The sequence below is a fragment of the Schistosoma mansoni genome, chromosome W (genome assembly GCF_000237925.1).
Source record: "Schistosoma mansoni strain Puerto Rico chromosome W, complete genome".
Taxonomy (NCBI): Eukaryota; Metazoa; Platyhelminthes; class Trematoda; order Strigeidida; family Schistosomatidae; genus Schistosoma; species Schistosoma mansoni.
In genome coordinates, this window is record NC_031502.1 from 33,710,854 (window position 1) to 33,717,298 (window position 6,445).

A 6,445-nucleotide genomic window follows, 5' to 3' on the forward strand; every position below is an offset into this window, starting at 1 on the left:
GTGCTTTAAAGTCTTCTAAGTTTGGACATCGACCACTTTGTGACAAAGTATTGGAACTGCTTAGCAGGAAATCATTTACCTCACAACTTGGACTGCGGTAAACCAAACCGATCAGTATCTCTTGTCCCTTGCATTTCAAGCGGCAACTAACTAATTCACACGTCCCACTCTCATGGGATATACTGTCGACGATGGCAAATGGGATAGCATACCTAATGCATAGAGCTACTCCTCATTTACGCTTTTGTATTCTGTAGGCCCTTATTTACGTAAAACCTTCAAAATTAATTTCCATACTATCTATATTCTGAGTCAGCCAAGTTTCTGTGACTGCGACTATACATGACTTCGTAGAATCAATCAGTAAACGGAGTTCCAATCGCTTATTGGGGAAGCGTTGGGCAATAGTGCAAGAGATCCGAAGACCATTTCAATGGCTTCGTGCTTCACTTAGAGTGACCCCGGTATCATTATCTGTCGAGACCTCACAAGCCGAAAACTTACAATTTTTAGTTCTTTTTGGCCAGCATCTAAATTCAGTTTAAGCTCTTATTCTGGTTCTTGCCTTCTTGCACGGTCTGTGAACAGCAAGTCCATGCAAAAAAAACTGAATATTTTAGTTTATGTTCATTTTGTAAAAGTAAGTCGCGTTCATTAGATTTAAATTACATTTTCTTCAGTATTTTTTTATTCTGTCTAGATGCAATTTGGTTACCCACTCTATATTTCCTTCAGCAATGTGACTCTGGTGATATCCTGAAGCATTAGTTGATTAAGTAGCTGATAATAATAATAATATATTTCTGCAAGGGCAGGTACACGCCATTTTTACAGGCATGATCTACAAGTTACAACATATACTGGTTCACAGTATGCATCCACAGCAGAGTTGTTTAGTGAATATAATCTGTAAAAGTTAATAGCGGTTCACTCGTTCAGATATACTGTGTATTCTTCAAAATATTTTCCAAAGGGGCATCGCGTCCATATTACACACCAGATCCCATCTCGGCAAAAATTGTGTTAGGATTTTGGTTACGCTAAGTATTTATGTAATGCAACTTTTTAAGTTCATAGTTGTTATCAAGTAGACGTGTGGAGCGCCTGGTGCGAATTATGACCTTGGGCATAGTCGAAAAGTCATGCCACTAGTTCTTGCTCACATGTTATATGTTGTCGAGGATTTGTGATGTCGTTATTTATCAGCTATTCACAGCATTTTTGTCGTCACACGTCAATTTTCGTAATCTCTGTACTTGTTGCATAGCTTTTATTCCAGTTTATTAGCAACTTGACGTATTTGTTGCTCATTACCTGGGTGAATGTTTAGCAAACATAATTTAATTATTAGTAACAATATAAACTCAAGCAAGTGAAATCCACTATTTATCAAGTCGAAAATAGACTGAAATCGGAGTTTCAAGCAAAAATAAGCTCTAAAATCATTTATATATAACTCATCTCTCTAATTATTGTAGTGATGAACATGGGTGTTGGTAGTTATTTATAAATTTCAGATTGAAGCAATCGAGCGTTAAACTATTTGTGAATATTATATAACTTACTAATATACGGCCGTAAATAGTTCTTTTCACGATAAGTATAATCGTTTTCGACTGGACTGATATATAAAAATAAAAATTGGGCAAAGGTTTATCAATGAATCATTATTACTGGTACAGAAACATTTGATACAGAAAAATCAGTTTACAAGTTATATATATATAGTGAAATCAAAAGAACAAACATAAAGAAATTTTTACAGTAAACATTTCTTGTCACGTCTCCGCACTTTGTTACATTCCGAACCGTATTTTTGGTCGTAAAGGTGACTGGACGAAGAGAAGTGTTTGAGAAATTGCAGTCTCACCTAGTTATTGACTATTCTTTAGTAAAATTTGTCGACTTTCATCTGCAACATCATCGCAGTGTTCACCGTATTTCCAATAACCTGTTGTTTGCGCATCTTTTGGCTTCGCTGAATCTGTATATACTGTTCGCTTCGTCTAGGTAATCATGTTGTCGTGTTATTATGGAAGTTATGTGTATCATTTATCTTCCATCGGCTGTATTGTCTAAGAATATGAGCTATTTAGTTTATTTATTTCGTAATTGGTAAAGCTTACCTGTAAGAGTTCGCCTTCTGAGCTTATCCAAGATCCAGGTTACATCTGTGCGAAATTCTTTTCGCGTCCATGCAAACTGAACAGAACAGCCCCGTCCGAATGTATCCGTTATCAACAACTATGCAATTAAGACCACAAACATGTATTTAAATCTCATGTCTTTCAGCAGTTTACCTTCGCCGGAATGTAATGAGTATGGATAGTCTGAGAAGGGATAGAATTGTTCTTCCATAATTTTGTAACTTATTCAAGGTACCATCAAACTTAATCCAGCTTCCGAAACGTCTGTTCAGTATTATGCGTTAAAACGCCTCGCTTAAGCCCACTGGAATGTCTCTTGAACATGAATAACTACAAATGGCACTTAATGATAATTAAAGAAAGCTATTTCTGGCGATAATACTTTAATAACCGAAGAAAGTACTACAAACATCTAAAACTTACCGATTACTCGAGATTTCTTCTTAATTCTTGCGGAAAAAACGATTCACACAAATTCAGAGCATCTTTGACTGTCAAGCTATTCTCAATACAATGTTTTGTGAACCCTAACAAATTTTAAACAAGGACATTTAGGTTGAGCGGGGTAATTGATATCCCAGGTCATTTTACGAAGCGAAAACGAGCCAAACTGAACAGTACAATACAGAGGAAGCTAAATTAACGCTTTTCGCATTGATTTCGTGAATTTGCTGCAACATAACACGACTCAAATATGAGAAAACATGATATTCGTGCAATCCAACGGACACCCGACAGACCCTCAACAACTCAAACACGGAATGACCGCCTCTTGTCAGGCCGTTCAAGGTCGCTCAAAAGAAAAAGCGTGCGGACTTCAAAGGAGCTGACATTTTTACCGTTCTGAAAGCTCCGACGTCGAGTTTGTTCCAGATGTCAGGAGTTCTTCAACTTCGCCCTCCGTGCAAGATTCTGAAGAGAAGAAAAAGAAGAGAAAAAGAAACCGAGGGGCAGCAAGGCATTTGGATATGAACGATAAACAATGCTCAACATCTAGTAGACGAACAGGCGGAGGTATGATACATTATTAGATTAAATTGATACTAGCTCATGTTGCTAGAGTGAAATGTGATCAGGTGCTCCAGAGGAGAGAATGCAGTAACAAAGTACAATGAGTTGTGATATTTATCAAGGTGGAGTAGGTTCGAATGAAGGAAGGGAAGTCAAGGTTGGAATGAGGAAGAACAGAGAGTGCATATAGAGAGTAGAGTGTTGAGTAAAATAGCAACCATATCCTTCACAGTCTGTATTTTTTCATCATCCGATGCCTGCCACACAGTTAACATGTAAAAGTCCGAGTTAGCATGTTAAAGGTTGTCTTAGTAGAATAGTTAATCCAGCACAAAAATTAGAAACATGACTCGTAATGGTGAGTGTAGGTGAACAATCTCAATATCACAGATCTATTGACTTGTTCTCATCCATAAAGAGCCTGATACAAACAAAATGTTCTGCCCCACAAACACGGGTGGATTGAAGTCATCGCCCTCACCATCAGTGCTTGCTGGTCAGTAACTCCACCCTCCCTCCTTTTGTGATGTTAGGCTCATTTACAACTCTCACCTTAGCCAATCCTACGAGTATTCATGTAAATACCAATTGTGATTTATACTCTAATCTGATTCACCATGGTAATTCTCAATTTCTTATTCTTTCGTTCAATGCCCGCTCTCTGCCCAATAAAATTACTCACCTCAAAACCCTTTTATTGCTTGTAAATCCAACTATTGTACTTATTACGGAAACGTGGTGCAATTCATCTATATCCGATCACTCCCTGCATATAGATAACTATGTTTTCTTTAAAACCGATAGATGTAATGGATTAGGGGGCAGTACACTTATCTATGTCCGTTCGGATATTCAGGCCTGCAAATTTGAGGATAAATCCCTTGATGCTATAGACGACTCCACCTGGGTTACTGTAAACTGTGGATCTCAGAATTATCTACTGGTGGGATGCATATACAGACCACCACATGCAGACTCGAGGTTTGACAGATTACTAACAAACATCTTTTCCATTGCTTCACACCAACCGCAGTGGGATCCTCTAGAGTCGACCTGCAGGCATGCAAGCTTGAGTATTCTATAGACCCCGGTTTCAGGTCGACATGACGAGTTAGTTGAAACACTATTTCTTTATGGATGGGTCCAACAGGTCCGACAACAGACTAGAATGAATAATATACTTGATTTACTATTTACAATCAACATAGATTCTATCTCAGTGCATATTGGTCAAGAGTTTTTTGAGAGTGATCACAGAGTAATATTGTGTATCATTCATTCTTTCGACGCCATACAATTGAATTCTAAAGCTGGAATGATGTACAAGAGAAGACATTTTGATCAACAAACCTGGAAACGGACTGAAAGTCTTATTCGTTGTTTACCATGGGAAACTTATTTTACCACAAATAATATTGACATTGCGATCTCTGATCTATACCACAACTTGATACACTGCCTCGACTGCACTGCTTCAATTATTAGCCATGTGGCTTATAACGCCAATAGGGGCCAGAATAATTTTAAAACTTTTAAAAGAAAGCTGAGGAAATTAAAACACCGTTAGCACAAGCATAATGACTTGTATACACTACAGGGTATACTTAAGTTAATTGACAAGAGTGCTTCATCTAAACGCAAGTATTTTATGAATATAGAAAGTAAAGCCCTAGGTAATATGAACCCAGAATTATCAATACTTCGGCTTTTTAAATCGCGTGTGAAGTCAAATTCTCTTGGCGTGACCAAATTCTTCATAGTTAACGGAAGAATTATTGATGACCCCGATATTATTTGCGAACAATTCAGTCAGCATTTCTCGCAGTGTTATAACACTAGAACTGAAAGCTGTATCAATACATTTCCAATGCTGACATGTAGACACCTGTCGAAAATTGATTTCGTACCCTCCAACATCAAGCAGGCCATAACTGCCTTAAAAAAGTCCTATGACGGTGGACCTGACGGGATTCCCTCATCATTTGTGAAATATGGTAGTAAAGAATGCTCATTATTTTGTTTAAAACTTTTCAACCTATCTATGGAATATGGGGCCTATCCATCTGTATGGAAAACATCTCTTATCACCCCCGGATTCAAAACCGGATCACGCAGTGATATTGTTAACTACAGACCAATTAATTTGACATCCGTGCTGTCAAGAACTATGGAAAAAATCATCCACAAACAGCTGTTATCATTTTTGCTTTCGGCTAATCTGATTAGCGCATCTCAACACGGTTTTATAACCAAACGCTCATGCTTCACATCGCACCTGTAATTTTTTGATCAAATTACCCAGAGAAGAGATGTTGGTCAGTCTGTGATAATTCTGTACTTCGACTTTAGTAAGGCCTTCGACAGCGTCTCACACAAACTTCTTCTTCTAAAACTCTCTTCATATGGAATACAGAATCCCCTTTTATCTTGGCTCAAGTCATTTTTAGAAGAACGTAGCCAAATTGTCCGCTTTGGATCTTGCTACTCCAAACCTATGAATGTAACCAGTGGGGTTATACAAGGAAGTGTAATTGGTCCATTACTATTTCTCCTTTTTATCAATGACATTTGCTCCCTCTTTCAATATGGTAAACCTTTTCTTTTGCCGATGATCTAAAAGTGGTTTATTCATTCTCATCTCCCACAAAAGAAAGCTATATTTCAACGGTAATCCAAGAAGAAATAAACAAGTTGTACGAATGGACTATTTCGTGGAATTTGCCACTTAATGTTGACAAAAGTGGATTTATTAACATCGGCCGCTGCCTTAACCTAAATCTGGCTATTCACAAACACACACTGAAACCTCTCTACACTGTTCGTGACTTGGGTTTAAGATATAGCGACAGTTTGAACTTTTCTGAACACATTGCATCTCAAGTATCCAAAGCTATAAAGCTCATAGGATTCATAATGATTAATTTCAATAATACCGAATCGAGATTATTATTATACAGAAAATGTATCTTACCCATTCTTGAATATGGTATTTTGGTTTATAGTAATTGCAGGCATAATGACCTGATTAAAATTGAAGGTGTTCAAAGAAGGTTCACCAAAGCTGTTTTGGGGTACTCTGACAACAAAGACTATCACCAAAGATGTCAACAACTCAAACTAGAACCTCTCTGGATCAGGCGTATCAAATTAAACCTTATCTTTCTCCACCGGCTTCTTAACGGTATTTCTTACTCTTCACTATCTACCCCTTCATAATCTATGATACCGTCCCACAATCTACGCAATAAGGAAAATATTCTAGCAATTCCAAAAACCCACACAAATTA